The sequence below is a fragment of the Coccinella septempunctata genome, chromosome 4, assembly GCF_907165205.1.
Source record: "Coccinella septempunctata chromosome 4, icCocSept1.1, whole genome shotgun sequence".
In the NCBI taxonomy this organism is placed as follows: Eukaryota; Metazoa; Arthropoda; class Insecta; order Coleoptera; family Coccinellidae; genus Coccinella; species Coccinella septempunctata.
This window is the reverse complement of record NC_058192.1, coordinates 4,904,780-4,922,914: the sequence shown is the minus strand read 5'-3', so window position 1 is coordinate 4,922,914 and position 18,135 is coordinate 4,904,780. Positions and strand designations below refer to the sequence as shown.

Sequence of the window (18,135 nt, the reverse complement as noted above, 5' to 3'; positions counted from 1 at the left end):
ACAACAGAGAAGGAAAACATAACTTTTATCACCCTGTAATTACGTCGAGATAACCGAAATTTTGAATGTATAATTTATGAAAAGATGCAAGGATAACGTATCCATCCAGTCTCCATATGGAGATATTTAATAAATATAACGGGAGGTTGCTGAATGCCACGATCGATCTTCTGGTGTTTATCTTCCTTTCATATAGCTCAAGGATACTCCTGATGGTCGGGTTACCGAATTTAATACATTTCGGCGTCTCTTTTCAACCCACGTTGTAATAACTCGTTGAAAAAATTATTGTAATATGTGTGGGATACCGGCTGATTTGAATAACGCTGAAATCCGTTTAATTAATATCTGTTCACGGAGAATTTATAGCATAAATTTGGTGAGATCCAACACAATAGATTTGTTCACTATCATTTCTTGAAATTTTTTTATTCCTTACATTTCGTTCAAGATTTGCTCAGTTCAAGATTAGGGAATCTTGAAATTTTCTTTCCCCTATAGTCAGTTGTTATCACGAATTGAATGACAGACACATCGTATGGGTGAAAAATCAGGAGATCTGGGGTGCAAAGACAAAAAATCCACTCGATTGTCTTCTATATGGAGCCATACATTTTTTCCTTACTTCACCAGAGTGCTAAGAAGATCAGTACCAGATGACGCTCCATTTTTGTGATGGATTTCATCAATACATCTCTTATTTATAAAAAAGTGATAACTGATTAGCTTCAAAGCCGTCGAAAGAATTTGTTGGTGTCTTTTTCGACAATATTTATTGGACACTCATGAATATAAAATCGTTTCGAAAATCAAGAACCCCTGGGCAGTAACATGAACACCCTCCTCCCTAAAAAAAGTTATCAGAATTCAAAACATTCCCGATATAGGCTGTCTAATTAGAATGGCGGTCAATAATAACATAATGACACCTGGTAACGAGTACCTCGGGCATATAGAGCATCTGTTGGGACCAGTTCGCACCGAGCTATAAGAAAAAAAAAACAGAAAAATGTCGAGGCGACTCGATTCCTGCATAATTTATTACAGGTATACCTGGTCAAGTTAGTGAAGATAGGTCTGAAGACATCCCTAAGGCATCCATGCATCTGTTAACATATTTAAATCTAGGATGTGTCTAAACGAACCCTTCTAGACATAATGATCGTTGTCGAGAGTTGAATTCGAGATGGAGTTTTCATTCTAATTGTTTCAACCCTAAGAGAAAGATTGTCTCTGAACGTTTCTTTGGGTTGGTGAGCCAAAATGTTTCTTTTGTCTTAAAAAATCTACTGTTGAAATAAACTGCTCCACATGAGTTAAGGATATTGACTTAAATCGCAAAAAAATATAGTTAAAATTAGATTTTTGCGATGAAAATTCATATTAATATGATTTCAAGTTGCAAATTAATTTTAGCCTGTAGGTCTGCAGCGTATACAGGGTAAGAAAAATCGAGTAAAATAACGAAATTTTATTCCCAGAGATTTCAAGCATTTTAAGACTATCAATACAATGTATGGCCTCCACGGGCATCAATAACAGCTTGACATCTTCTTTGCATATTGCACACGAGGTTGTTGAACATTTCTTGAGGAATTTGGTTCTATAAACGAGGCAGAAGCTCTCTCATATCATTTAAGGATTCTGGGGTAGGTTGATGATTATCCAATCTTCTTTGGAGCATATCCCGTGCATGTTCTATGCAATTCAAATCTGGTGAGTGTGGAGGTATCGGTAAATGTGGAATACCAAGCTCCTCGGGCGCATTCTCAACTATGGCTGCACGGTGCGGTCTAGCGTTATCGTCTAGAAATGAGAAGTTTCACCAATAGCAGCTTGAAAATTTGGCACAACATTGTAAATGACATGCTCCTTATAGTGTAAGGCGGTCATATTCCCAGGACAAATGTGTAGATGTGTGCGCCCGTTGAAACATATCCCGGCCCATACCATAATACTACCCCCTCGGAATGGATGGACTTCTTGGACATAGCGACGATTACGGGGTATGCGTGGGATTGTCCATATCCTTATTCTTCGAGAATCTGAAAATCGTCCATATCTGGATTCATCAATGAAAAGGACAATACGCCATTGATAGTTCCAATTGATATGTTGCCTTGCCCATTCCAGTCTTTGACACTTATGGTCACGTGTTAATGGAACTCCTTTTAATGGACGTCTAGAACCTAGATTCACCTCTCTCAAACCTCGTCTGATGGTTTCGATGGAAACTTGGACCCCATCTGCATTTTGAAGAGTATTCCGTAGCATTCTACACGTAGATGTAGGGTTTCTTCTCGCCGAAACGGTGATGAAACGATCCTGAGCAGGTATGGTTTTTCGTCGCCCACCAAACCTTGGTCTTTCCAACACGGAACTTGTCTCCCTGAACCTAGACCAAAGTCGAGATATCACACTTTGGCTGACTTGAAGCCTTTCCGCTACAACAACCTGAGTTAGGCCACCATGTAGCATTCCGATAGTCCTATTAGCCTCAGCGTTTATTAATTTACGTCTTGGCATTTTCAGAAAACTCGTTTAAAATCGAAGCCGTTGATAAACTGACTTCATTTCAAAATAAGAATATTCATGAAGCATATGCAAAGAACCAAACTTCAGAAAAAAGGCGACCAGATTGACGAAATGTCTCATACTGATTTTTATTGGATCGATTCAAGTTGTTATTGAGTTTTAAATGATTTTACAGCGAATTTCTCGAAGATTACATACTTTTAAAAACGATTGAATACGATATGCCTAACTCTTGTGGAGCAGTTTATTTGGTTTACCGTTCGATATTTTGTCTTGTCACATTTCGTGGAAGACTCCACATGCAACATTGACATTTTATGAAATTCAAGTTTCTTCCCTGATATTTGCACTTTTCTTCTTTCCCACTCAGAACTCGCTTTCGTGAAAACCAAGGGAATAAAAAAGCAATAATTTTCTTCAGGAAAGGACTGTAACAAACGTAAAACTCTCATCCATTTCCACCACACTCACCTAGAAATAGGTTCTCCTCCAACGTTCGGAATTGCATGCTCGGTTCGACGCCGAAGAACATAATACGAAAATCATGAATGTGAAATTACCCGACTCGTGACTGACTCGTAATTCGTTGTGCATGATGCGTTTTTAAATACCGATATTAACATATCTATCTTCGGGCGCATCGCAGAAACGTCGTCTGCAAGAGACACCGAAGAGAAAGCCAAGCACCATACACATGAAGATATCATCTTGGCCGAGCGTTTTGTGAGATGTGAAACAGATATGTGTGTTGACGATTCCGCAGGACTGAAGCCGGAGGGTCTCTCGGATCATTCTGGAAACGTAAATGACATTCTTGACGTGAACGCGAGATGATTGTTTGATAACTGCCGCAATTTCGGAGGCATTATTGGCCCATCTAGTTTTTCCATTTGCGTTTTATCAACTAGATTAGGTAGTAGTTGGGGAGCCGAAGAGGGAAATTCGAGATTTACTCGAGCGTGTCAGATTAATATAAAGGGACATACCTTGGATCCTGTAGAGTACCTCTACCAAAAATTAGACCTGTATATAGGGGGAATTGTCTAGGACAGCCTGTCAGAATAGTTTAAAAAAAACGTACAATTGTACATACTCGAGCGTGTCAGATTAAGATATATGTGGTTAATTAATGTTGAAAAGTATATATTCTCTTAATCTGACATTCTCGAGCGTCGTGGCGTTTTTTCTTATTTTGAAGCTAATGATGCAAGAATAACGGAAAAAATATAATCTGACAGTTTTAGCAAGCCGAAACCATAAGAATTGGCCATTAAGCTCACAAAAATCAGTTTTTTTGAATTATCTCCTTCCCTGGGCTTCAAATCTTTTTTGCATTCATTATGAAAGTTGTAGAGCATATCATTTTCTACAAATTTTGTCCCAAGCAATTTTTTCAATGTTCAATCGTTTATGAGATATATGGCGATTAATGCGAGGTGTTTAACGATACATGCTGAAGCGAAAATTCACTCGTTGGAAAATAGTACATTCTAAGGTTCAGTCACAGACAACACTAAAATTTTCGTGCTTAATTTCGAAATTGTCATCATAGAAATACCTTGTCATTTTGACAATTGTAGATTAGACTGGGATTCTACATTGACCTTGCCCTTTCGCATGGGTGGCTAAGCTTCTCGCCGTTATCGCCCTCTAACTCGAGAACGGTTAAGAATATGTAAAATTGCTTCAGACAAAAGTTGTGTAGAATTTTATTATCTACAACTTTTATAATGAATACAAAAACGATTAGAGGTACAGGGAGGGAAATATTCGAAAAAAAGGGATTTTAATCATCTTCAAAGTGTAAGATTAAGAAAACCCCCCCTGATTAGTGTCAGATTAATGGGTCAACATGTCTACAACACCCAGATTAACCATCTGTATGAAAATCTGACACGCTCGAGTATGTACAAGTAACGATTTTTTTTACATTTTCAAAGGACCGCTGTGACCTTGCGTCACGTCCAAATTGTCAGTCCCTTGAGAAGTAGCTTCCTTTGGGTCCAATTAACATATCCTCCAAAAATCTGACACGCTGGAAAATTTTTTTTTTTTACCATTTTCAACTCTTCCGTACGGTCAGTCCCACCGCGCAAACTGTCAGATAGGCATGAATTCATTATCAGAGACACGTAGGGCATATACAGTATCTTAATCTGACACGCTCGAGTATATACACCTGACGATTTTTTTTTACATCTTTGAGACCCTGCAGAAGCTTTCCCCACCGCAGAAAATGAATACATCATAGAACCTTTTTTTCTTTCTACGATCTGATCTTCGAGATCCACAAGGTCTCCACGACGCTCGAGTAAATCCCGATTTAGCATCGTCGGCTCTCCAACTATAGCTTGGGTAATCCTCTAACATAAAAATATACCGCTCAAAAATGGAAGTGGATATTCGACAGATTGGATAACTTATTTTTTGAATCAAATTTTTTGTAGATGCTTCATACACCCAGTATATAGGAATAACGTGCGTGTATCGAGAAGAATTTGAACGGTCCGCTGTGTAGGCGCACCTTCACTTCTTTTGGCGAGATGGAAGGTACCTCCTTAAGTGCATATGCTTGTAAGACGAGACCTGCACTCCTAAAAAAGGGAAGGCGAAATGCACCCCCATTTTTCATGCCGAAAATCCATTCGGAAAGGACGCTCCTCATGGAATATTCATATGCCGATAATGTAATTATTTTCCATTATCACGCAATGTGTGATTAAGGCCCGAATTTATATTCGCCGGAGATGCAGGACATGATTTGGATTTGCATAACCCGATATAAAGTCTGAATTACACATAGCGCCGATGAACTTTTATGGACCAATGTGATAAACTCGGCGATTCCAGGAATAAAAGTACTGTTAAATCGGCCGAGACCCCCTTAATGGCCGATTTTCGAATAATGAGCCAGTTGGCCATTTTTTGTGTCCGTCCACGCTTTGTCATCGACACGAATATGCTTTCTTGGACGGACGTTAAGCTTGTTCTTGGAGCTCGGCGAGAATGTCGCAGAATACGTATTGTCGCGTTTGAGCGAAACACATCCTACAAACTGGGGATAATGTGGAAACTCGGAATCGATAATTCGCTTCCATGGTTTGAGTTTGAAGTTTTGGGCTTCAGTGGAGTTAGAAATCGGTATGCGTATGGAAATTCAACCAGGTGAGAGATAACTGTTGAACACTCATCATTGTTGCCATGGACAACTACAACCTATATTGGGTGGAAGTGAAGAAATTTGAAACTATACAGAATCAGTCTTTAACTCGTACAAAACTTTCAACAGTAGATACTTGAAGTCAAAAGAAACCATTTTTTCCGAATCGGCTCGGTTTAAAAGCTACAGGTTGTTGAAAAACCACAAACATTTTAATCGAATGAAATAAATTTCGGAATATAGTTTTTCATTTATTTGATGAATCTTCTTCGAACACAAGATATCACCCACGTCTTCCAGTTTTCTCATTATGACTATTACGTACCATAAAAATACCCAAAAATTCAAAGAACCCAACTCTTCAAACTAAGTTGGATGCTATTTAATGAAATCTGAACGTTTTGTAAAATGAAAATATTCTTCATATTTTCTTTTATAACGCACCGTTTTCGAGAAGTTTGATGTTCAAAAATTAAAGAGTATCTATGAAATTTCAAAAATTGGGTAGACCATAAAATAAACTAGAAATGAAAGGAAACAACAGGAATTGATGATTTTCCTCCGAATTGAGAGCCTTTTTTCAATATTTGCAATAAGTGGTCTGCCTTTCTTCTGAGAATGCAAGTAAGTTAAGAGTGTTTGAATGAGGGATATTGTTTTTTGAAACGCCTCATTGCTATTTCCATCAGGAAGAGACATTCTTTCTACTCCTTCACCCTCATACCCTTTGTGTGAACAAAGTGTTTCGCCATATAATTCACTTTTTTGTAATCTGAGTCAGCCAAACATACCGCCTTTGATATCGGCATGTTTGTTTTGGGAAAACGGTCACGGTAAATTTGTAACGGCGACGCTCAAGAGGGTCGTGATTTGTGGTATTTTTTCGCTTCCATAGGAGAGTGGGGCAGAAATGTCGGTGAAAGAAAATGATGAATAGGCTGGTGTTGAAAACATCAAATGAAGCATCTTGTCACCAAATGTTTCTCAAGGAATAAACTACAGTTCAAGCCAACGAAATTAAAAGCGTTTTTCTGTGAAAAATAATATGATCTTGTTTCATTGAAATCAGAAAGTTTCACCATTAAAAATGAAAAGTTTGAACTTCTATAATACTTTAATAAGAAGAATTTCGAATATTTTAAGATGCGGTAAAGAAATTAGTGGAGTGGATTGATGGGCCAGCTACCGATGACGGGGCGTCCACCACTGGTAGGCTTAAATGATGGGGTAATCCGAGAACAAGTGAGGTAAATAAGGCCGTTGGTACTTGCAGCAGTGATCGTAACGGCGTAACCATAAAATATTGACGTCCATGCCTCTCCACTGTATGCAAACCGTGGAGCTGTTCGAGTTTGAAGATAAGATTGTTGTTATTTATATCTTGCAGTCGTCAATTGTCTTTTAAATGGGCCGTTTAGCAGTTGGCCGCCAAACTTGACGTCAGTTTTTGTTTTTTCATTGGCGACCCTTTGTTCGTTTAGTCGTACGATTTAAATACTTGAGCGTCATGCATAAACTAGGATAAATTGTCAGCTAGTCCTTTTCTTATATTTGCCGGCTCGAAGCGGCAGAATATCGGCATCAGGGGCGTCGAGTGTAGGGAAAGAGCGAAATTGATTAACGAATTTTTCTGATATCAGTGATCAGAATGGAAACATGGCCAGAGCAATTTTTCCAACTTCATGATCTTGTTATAAAGACATTATAATACATTTTCCATCCAAACAGCAAATGATATCATAATACTATATAATGGCAGAATTAAACATGATAAAGATTTTTGCAAAAAAAACTTGCCAACCAAAAGAAATATTCGAAAATATGTGACCTAGTGTTTCCACCATGTGAATCCCAACAAGTCATAAACCATCGACTTTTTACTCAAGTTATCGAATTCTATTGAGTTTGCCATTAAATCAGCTATCTCAAGATGCGAAGAACTAGAACAAATTCCGCTCAAAATTAAAGGATCGGACCTGAATAACGTATATTATCACAGATGCCGAATTCTTGAATCGGGCAGAGATCTTGCCAGCCAAAAGAACCGCCAATGCAGTAGAGAGAGGAATTCTGTCTCGTAAGGGCAAATTACCACTAAATCTCTCGTAATCTCTGAGCTAAAAAATCCTTAAGCTCCCACCAGCATAGACGGTAATTAAACTGTTTTATTGGATTCATTCAAGAAACTGATTTTTTTCGTTCTGCCTCCCTACGCTACGTACTCTAATCGAAATTAATTCGAAACCGGGAATGTATTCAGAATTCGTTTTAACAATTTCACCTTCCATTAGTATCCGGCTGTTGGCTTTGAGAAAAATTACAGTATTCGAATTTTTCGATCGGAATACTGCGTGAATTCATCCAGGTTGCTTGGTTTCGTTCAGGTTCGTCTTAAAGGGTTAGAAATGGTATTTCCTGAAGAGGCTTTCTACAGGGTGAGGTAGAAAAGTGGAACTTTCATCAAAATATCATCAAATCTTTAGTTTTTCGAGGAAAATTTATTGAAAGATTTCTAAATGCGTCAGAGCTTCCTGTCGCAACCTGTAGATCGAAACATTCTTTCAGTATATTGATAAATTCGATACAATCTAGAAATATTAACGAAAATTTCCTACATGAAACGATAACTCATATTCCCCATTTCCCGATTTCTATCTTCATGTTTTGCCTGCTTTATTGTCTCATTAGGGATTCCCACGAATAACAATCAGGCATTAAATCTATCTGAAGTTTGTTTATTGTATCGTTTAGATCAAGATTCGAATAAACAAAAATATCATTAGGAGAAAATGGTGTATTTTGTCTCATTTGGATATCTTGGGGATCTACATATTTTTTGTTGGTATGCACTGTGATATATAGCTGTTTTTGTGGAAATAATGATCTTTGTTGATATGAACCTATGAGATTGTTAAGTGGTGTCTGTCAAATATTGAATGGGAAGGCTAGGTGTAATTTTCACAAAATGTTCGATACTTTTAATATGCATATTTCGAATTTGTAGGATACTGAATCATTTTATGGGTAAGACTGATGATCATTAGGAGGCTGAATTGATATCTAGCTCATCAGAATATTTTTGGATGAGGGTTTGTTCGTGTATTCAGTTTTTATTTCCATCAATCATAGATTATTTCCTAAGAGCCTAGACTTAAAAACCAATCTAATTGGCAGATAGCGTTCACGTGATCGTCATTTGGCAATTATAATCGAAATGAATCTGCCAATTCTAAACTTTTTTCATTATCATCACCTTTGTTGCAGGAAGAAGAAAAATCTCATTTACAAAATTGCTTGTTTCTTTCGACACCCCAGTGCATTTATTAGATTTTCGCTTTGAAGATCAGCCCCTTGTTTATGAAAATAGAGAGATGTTGTCTTCCAAACGGCCAAATAATGAAAATCACTTCTTTCCTTATTGATATACAAGTCTAAAGCTCTCCCTGCACGTTGAAGATGGAAGTTCTAAGCTGACGAAGACGGTAAAACATAAACTAATCAATTTTAGTGGATCAAGAACCCCACGAATGTGGGCAAGGGGGATCTTTCAGAACATTTCGGAGTCTGAAGCTGTGAGGAACGGTCCTAGCCCGCCGGGGGATGGGGACGGTCACCAGAGCACGGGGACCTGGGGGTATCTTAATATCTCCTGGATGTTAATAAGAATTTGCCGTCTCTTTGTCGTAAATAAGAGAAGACCTCGGGCGTTCGCCCTGTTGTGAAAGGGGAATATGTGATAATGGTGCCTGTGTACAGGGAGACTCGGTAAACTGCTTCGGGCGTTCTCTAGTTTATGCTCGGAAAAATTGAATTAAATGCGGACATTTTCTTTCGACGATATGTCTGGTAGAGCTAGAAGTGTAGCGCCAAATTATAAATTATTCTGTTGTAATGAAAAGAGGAAATAATTGGATTTTTTTACAGTATCCTCTAAAACTAAGAGGTAAACAGATAAGAAATATTCTTCAGATCGACAACACTGTAGGGAAATAAAGATTTTACTTGGTGGATTCAAGATACGTTTTAGAGAATGTAGAACCCTTGATGAGTAGTCTTGGTCATAAGTTTATTAGACAAGAACCCCTTATTTCAGGAGCTCTATGATCCCTAGAATTATTTCTCCATATTTTCAATCTATACTCCATTCACTTTTATTTTAGCAGTCGGTTGGCCATGGAACTTTGACACATTTCACTCTGTATAGTACGAAAATGTGGGGTTATGAAGCTTGTCAAAACATTTTTGGGTTTTAAATCAACGCCATGTTGCTCGTTCTACGTAAAAGTTTCTGTTATTACGCATTTTATCACAATGTCGAATCTCTTCGGAAAATATGTGACGAACATAATTGAAGTTTATACAAACTGGTTGAAGGCATACCAAATTCAGTTATTTGCATGGAAAATACAAGAGATCAGTATAATATCATAATTCGCACTAGCTTGAGGAGAGTTAATGTTCGTTATCTTCTTTGCCTAAAGTTTGAATACGTTACATCAGTTGTAGATTTCAAAAATATTAACCCGAAGATAAAATGCATATGTTGCAGTGGTTGGGAATGGGTATCTCCCGAAGGAATTAACAGATAATTACAAGGATGTTGAATTCTTCAACAAAAATCATCTTGCATCAATATAAGTGAAAGGAATAAAAGGAAGTTTCAAGTCAAGATGAACTTCACCTTTGAACAAAAATTTCACATGGATAAACAATTAGCAGGACAACTGGCGCGTATTTGTGGCTGTTCATCTTAATGCATCGATATAATAATAATAATTAGGTATTTATTGGTACCTTGAGACATTTACAATGTATAGGACAAGTCAAATGAAAAATAGAAAAATCAATTTTCGGGAACTTATTTTACGATGACGTTAATCGAAAATCCTTTAGTAAACTTTTCGCATTAATTCACTCAAACATAAATAAAAATTCACAAATGCCACCACTTTTCTGGGTCTTCCAATAGAAGTAAATTCCTTGTCATCCTCTTCATTCACAATCTTTCTGATTGTGAAAATACTCAGCTGAAATATAAGTCGTTTAGATTCAGATGAAACATTATATAAATTCTTTTACATTCAATATGTTCGATAGTGTCTGACGTATTGTGGATTTTAGAATATCAGGGTATAACTATTTGAATGAGCGGACCTGAATTTTAAATAGCACTTCCTGAAACCCTATCTCAAATCAATAAAAATTGATATTAGTTGTGGCAACGACGTTATGACATGAACGGCATTTCATGAGTGCCAACCTTACTCCGTTCTAGTTACAAAAACTTGAGAAAATTATTTAATGGCCAACCGACTGCTAAAATAAATTTGAATGCAGTATACCTTGTATAATATCTCTCCTAATTTCTCCTCCTCGTGGGGTTTTTAGTACTCAAAAATCTCTGAAGAAGCAATGAACCAAACGCGCTATTGTTATTGTAATTTCACGAAGTTATATACGTAGAATATATGAGATGAAATTCTCTAAATTTCAGTTCCCCCTTCACTAATATACTGGAGTATTGAATTCGATAATAAAAACCGTAACTATTCCATTCATCCCTCTCTTCTGGGATTCCGGAATGCTTTCTCCTAATTCAATTACCGAAAAAGCATACATGTGCAAATGTCGGCCACCCTTAGGCCCCACCCCATACGATATGAACCGTCGATCATGCATAGCATGGTATGCGTCTACTTCGAGAGCCGGGATGCTCGAGGGGTGAAATGCGGAAATTTTATTTTATTAACCGCAAAATTGACTTAACTCGGCCCGGCGTCGGCATGACACGACCAAATTACTAGACTCGCAAAAAGTAGGATCCTCGGGAACACGAGGGCGGTGTTGCGAAGAAATTGGAATGGGGAAAAAAAGTTCGACGGGCAAATTGTTCTTTGTATATCATCTCCATCTGAACCTCCCACCTTACAGGTCAAGAAGGAGTCATTCTGTTCCAGAAGACAAGGCAGAGAAAGTAGAGTAAGATTTTATAAAAACTTATTTCATTTCGAACAAAACAATAATGTACGAAAGCGCTGAAGGGCCACACAAAAAAAAATCCAAATTCCGACTTGCTAAGTCAGAATTCTGAGATGAAACTCGGAATTCTGAGTTACAAGTTGAAATTCGGAGATACAAGTCGGAATTCCTAGATACAAGTCGAAATTCCGACTTGCAAGTCGGAATTCTGAGTTACAAGTCGGAATTCTGAGATACAAGTCGGAATTCCGACTTACAAGTCGGAATTCTGAGTTACAAGTCGGAATTCTGAGATACAAATCGGAATTTCGACTTACAAGTCGGAATTCTGAGTTACAAGTTGAAATTCTGAGATACAAGTCGGAATTCTGAGATACAAGTCGGAATTCTGAGTTACAAGTCGGAATTCTGAGATACAAGTCGGAATTCCGACTTACAAGTCGGAATTCTGAGTTACAAGTTGAAATTCTGAGATACAAGTCGGAATTCCTAGATACAAGTCGGAATTCTGAGATATAAGTCAGAATTCTGAGATGCAAGACAGTAGTGGGGCTAGAATTGCGAATTATGTGAGGAAAATGCACTCTGTAGAGCAGATTTGACTCATTTAAGGCATGTATAGGCACATTTGGACCCTTAACCTACGCCTAGCCTATCTCTTTTCTTTCAAAAGTTTTAACGGACGTTATTGATTCTGACAAGCTCACAGAGCTTCTGAGGAGTTCGTCGTAACCTACGGGGAATCAGGATAATATGATAATATATCTGTAGTATCCATATATGCTCGTAGGGTGACCATAAGTCGATCAGTTTCATAATCAAACTTAAAGCCCCTTCAATTTTAAAGCTTTTCTTTAACACAACCGAAACTGACACTAAACGAAACTTAAAGTGACTTTGAACTTGATTATGAAACTGTATGTAGGAATTTCGATAAAGTGCTCGAATCACTAAGCAGTAAGGAAGGTTTTGAAAAGTTCCCAGGAGCATAATTCTCGGGAGTACAAAAATACTCCAAGTGCTTTCACAAGCACTGAACACGAAGCTTTGGGACAGCTCAGCTATGGTGCAACCGAAGAGAAAAATAGAATATCATTTCATTCATCCAAAATTCCTCCAAGAACCCAAAAACACATTCAAGGATCAAATGCAAAAAAACAAAAGTCATTAGACCTATTTTAGCACTCCTCCTGCCTTGCATCTCAAAATTCCGACTTACAAGTCGAAATTCCGTTATGTATCTCGGAAATTCCGACTTGTATCTCAGAATTCCGACTTGTATCTCAGAATTCCGACTTGTATCTCAGAATTCCGACTTGTATCTCAGAATTCCGACTTTTATCTCAGAATTCCGACTTGTATCTCAGAATTCCGACTTGTATCTCAGAATTCCGACTTGTATCTCAGAATTCCGACTTGTATCTCAGAATTCCGACTTGTATCTCAGAATTCCGACTTGTATCTCAGAATTCCGACTTGTATCTCAGAATTCCGACTTGCAAGTCGGAATTGTAGATCTAGAATTTTTTTCTTTGGTGTGGCACTTCAGCGCTTTCGTAATAATGGCTCTGAGAAACCAATGAATTTCTGGCACTTTCATCAAAGATAGTCTTTTGAAACCTGCTCAATGAGTTTTAAGGATGGATAGCATTCGTAACGTGATTAATTCATTTCTTCATTTCATTTGATCACAATCTATCCCACCGTAGAGTTGAAATGTTATTGTCAGTGGACTGAAAATCGCATTTTCCTTTATTCAATATAAATCCCAAATAATCCCGTCTATCCGAAACCCTCTTCATTATGATCACCATAGTCCCAGCGAGAAGAAAGAGCTCATTTACAAAATTGCTGTTTCGTTCGACATCGCTGTGTATTTATTAGCTTTTCGCTTTGAAGATCATATCTGCCTCTTGTTTGTACAAATAGAGGGATCTTTTCGTGATAACATCCGAACGTTACAGATAAAAGATCGGGATGAAAGAGGGGTGGAAACTGATACCCACAGGGATATGCTTGTAGGAAAACATCACTTAAACAATTTCAATTCAACTGATTGCTCTGACGTTTGCGTTCGCGGCTTACCTACCCCAAGGGCCAACTTGTTAGTATTATGGTTTTTTGTTTGAAATTGGAATCCCTTTTTGCCGAATGATCAGTATACAGGGTGTGAATGAGAAGTTGCCAAAAAATTCAAAGTAGTTTCCTTGTCAATGAAAAGTGTGGGTCTTTTCAAATTTTGGATTTTTTTGAGCTGCACCTCATTGGATACAGCTCCCTAAAGATGACACACGAAAAGCAATTATGAATTTTTTGGTGTTCTCCTATAATGTCAGCATGATATCCGCCTATTATAGGTAAATATAAATTCAGCGCTTACCACTTAAATTGAACCTGTTGATAAATTTTTTTATCTCACAAGGAACCACCATCTAAGGGTAAAAGAAGTTGAATTTCTATCTGCGTAGATGTTGGAAGTTTAGATCTATTATCGTTCAACAACAATATCAACCAAATAATCCATATGCGAATAAAATAAGTACACATTAACACAAGAATAATATTCCTTCATATCATGTGACGAAACTTATGAATCTATGGCCAATTTTTTTTTCCGAAAACAATGAAATCGCCAATTTAAAGAGCGCTTTTTTCTCATCAAATAAAGATGATCTCGTTAGCAGATTTTCACGAAAGAATTTTCATTGGAAATAGAATTCGCTTCCAACAGAAATTCACGGTTGGAAATTTAATCACGGAATTAACATGGAAAGTTTTAGGTGGCAACGAACATGAATGGAAAACTTGCCGGGATTAACTTGAATTCGAAAATATATGGTTTTCGCATTTATTAGATACTTTTTTTTTTGGAAAAAAAGGATTTGTCTGAGTTACGATTTTACTATGGGGGATTGTACGAATTCCGAATTCATTTCGTTGGGAAAATCGAAAAAGAATTGTTAAGGATGATTTAGAGATCCCCTTTTCCATAGGGTGGAAATGTAGATGGAGTATTTTCTCGAAGTAAAAATGTTTGTGAAGAAATTAAATTTCGTAATTTAGTTACTTACTCAGTTGTGAAGATCAAAAAGTGTAGGAGGAATATACCCTCTCAATACAAATATAAAAAAGTTGATTTATTTCGAGAAAATTCAAAAAGTTTAGCGATCCTGCCAGGATTCGAACCTGGAATCTTCTGATCCGTAGTCAGACGCGTTATCCGTTGCGCCACAGGACCTTATGTACGTTGATTTAAATTTTAAAATTTACACATCTAGTTGAACATTCTTCTCCTGAATTGATTCTTGTTAATTCTAACATTATGTAAATTCTTCAAATCCATTACAAGTGTCACCTTAAGAAAAGATTGAAGAGGCAGAGAGCGATTTCATGTGAAAATTTTCAAAGAAACAAAAACAACCCCTACAAGATTTAATAATATATGTCAAGGGTGCGTCAAGACAAGATTTTTTATACCTATTTCTTGTGTTTTTCTCGAGACAAGAAGTTTGTCATCAATACAAGAATTCTTGTCCTGTCAACCCCTAGAAAACTATCATCGAAATCGATGAAATATTGATGCCGTCAACCAACATGCCAACTTCATTAATTCTGAGCGAAGAAACGGGGTCCAAACTCATAATATTTTCATTGGTGTGGAGAATATTCCAGGAAAAACTTCCGAAAACTAACGTACTATGCGATATATCGTCGGAGTTCGAAATGAACTTCGTACAAACTTTATATTAGATCCACAGTTATGTCAGAAATCTTAACTGAGAGCTCTTTTTCGAGGACTTCACGTAGGGCTTATATTAACTCCGCTTTGGGTATCGACAAATTATTATCGGAAAAACAATAGTAACCGGCCCTGAAACTTCATTACTTGGCCCAACTTTTCGTATACGTACTTAGTTCAGTGGATGACGGTTATTTGTCTCCATTATTGGGCTTATTTCCTTTCTCAACAGATCGGTAAGTGGCTTTCGATGAAGAATAAATAGCATGACGTGGTTCAATTAGACACCGGGAGATACACCGATGATTTGCATATTCACACCTATGAATATGCATAGCCTTATTCGACAATTAAGGATTCTATTTATACCCTAATTGATATCTTCAACGATTCGCCTACGGGTTTTCAATTTGCCAACAATTGGGAATTAATGCCGGTTGATCAAAGAGCTATACTTTGACAAAAGTGTACTTGGAACTTGGATTTTTCGAGAGCAAGGCCATGTCTCCATATTTGTACGAGTCTTTGACTCGCTTGTGACGTAGAATGCCTTCGCTAAAGTCATAGACATATAGACATGGACTGTGCCTTCCCTTTCTATCTATGCATGAAATACAGTCAAAAAAAGTGACAGAGAGAAACGCACGTCGGGAATGCAGTTGTCTCTTTCTAGAATATTGATTGGTCCACACTCACCTCTATGTGAACAAAAAAGAGAAGGTAAATTCCCGACGATCTTTTCTCTCTTTCTATAAAAAAAGCCAATTTCATGCTGACATTGCTCAGTCCCTGTCTTTATGTCTATGGCTAAAGTCTACACCATTTCCAAATGTATTTCAGAAATCGTCAATTTTATTTCAGAAATCGTCAATTGTATTTCAGATTAGTCAATTCGATTTCAGAAAGCGTCAATTGTATTTCAGATTAGTCAATTCAATTTCAGAAAATATCAATTGCATTTCAGAAAACATCACTTGCAATTCAGATCAGTCAATTTAATTTCAGAAATCGTCAATTGTATTTCGGAAATCCTAATTCGAAATTAAACACATTTCATATAGGTTACAGAAATGGTTATTGGAAATACGGTTTATCCTCTTAAATCCCGAGATCAGACTGAAAGTGAGATAACTGTGATATTCGGAAATTCGGTTTAATGTAATGTAAAAAACATTACTGAAGTTCTTTGAAAAAACGTTAGATCTTTTTTTGGAAGACATTTTAGGGGTTCGTGATTTCGTGAATGAGTCATGGAGCATGGAGGGATTGCTTCTGGTAGTTATTGATGGTAATCTTCACAAATTGAACGAAGAAACGAACGAATAATAAGATTAAAGCAGTTCCTACATTCAATCATGAATACAATTATTGAAAAGAGAAATAACGCAACAGTATAGGCCTTCTTCAGCTGCTCGCGTAACGCGTGAATTCAGTATCATTGACATCAGATTCCATGAGTTCAGTGTTTTAACAGTGATTGCGGGAATTTGGACAAAATGTATCTCTTTTTTCAAATCTTCATTGAAAGCTTGCCAACGTTCTGAAGAAAATTTCTCCTTTTCAACTCACACTTTTTCACATTTCTATGTAATTTGAATGATATTCGTACTTTCTGAATTACAAATCATTTAATCTGAATTACAACTGGGGCCTATAATACAAACCATACAAGTGTAACAAGTCTACATACATCTCGACATACATACAATGACGGCATATGTACCTGACATTTACATAAGTCATCCTTTTTTACATCTCTATGTACTTTCTGAATCATAAATGACCGTTTCTGAAATACATAATACTTCAATCTGAATTACAATTGACGATTTCTGAAATTCAATTGACTAATCTGAATTACATTTGATGTTTTCTGAAATTGAATTGACTAATCTGAAATACAATTGACGCTTTCTGAAATTGAATTGACTAATCTGAAATACAATTGACGCTTTCTGAAATCGAATTGACTAATCTGAAATACAGTTGACGATTTCTGAAATACACTTGGAAAAGGTGTAGTAATTTTTGTTAATTCGACAACAGTGGAACCGATCAAGATGATATAGAATTCTATATCCACACATTACAAAAAATTGTTTCTGTATTCTGTGTCTATACCTTCTTGAAACCGATGACATTTTGTGTCATTTATTGTTTTTCTCATAGACATAGAGACATGTCTCTATGTCTATGGTTTTTCTTGTCAAATGTGAACACCAAACTTGATATTTATTAAGTCTATGGTGATCAGAAAACTTTCATGACCATTATTGACTCGATGGGCGTTGCCGGATTTTGAAAATGACGTAGAATGCTCATAAGGGAGCGATTCTGAAATCAGAATTTTCGTAAGCGAATACAGATAAAATGCAATATGTTAAAATTCGAAATAAATATATTTCGATATATTTGAGTTATACGGATTGTAATTACATATATTTTGAAATTTAGGAAGATACCCCATTCGATAAAACCGTTTGTGACATAGAACTAAAATAACATTTTCCATGATTTTCATCAGTCTGTATCTTTTAAACCGAACTTATTCGGAAAAAATGGTAAAGGAAAAAAGTGTTTCTTTCGACCTCAAGAATCTACTGTTAAAATATTTGTACGAGTCAAAGACTCACCCTGTATATAAGATAATATGTATATAATATTAATAATCGAAGTGCCAAACCAGAAATGGGCAATCGAATCTAAAAGCAGTGCCAGGACT

At 36.8% G+C, this 18,135-nt stretch overlaps 1 non-coding gene across 1 annotated transcript; it reads right to left on the bottom strand.

The window, feature by feature from the left end:
* Positions 1 to 14,839: 14,839 nt before the first annotated feature.
* On the bottom strand, positions 14,840 to 14,912 carry Trnar-acg. Its single transcript has one exon. It is a non-coding gene; the product is annotated as a tRNA-Arg (tRNA).
* Between the last annotated feature and the right edge of the window lie 3,223 nt (positions 14,913 to 18,135).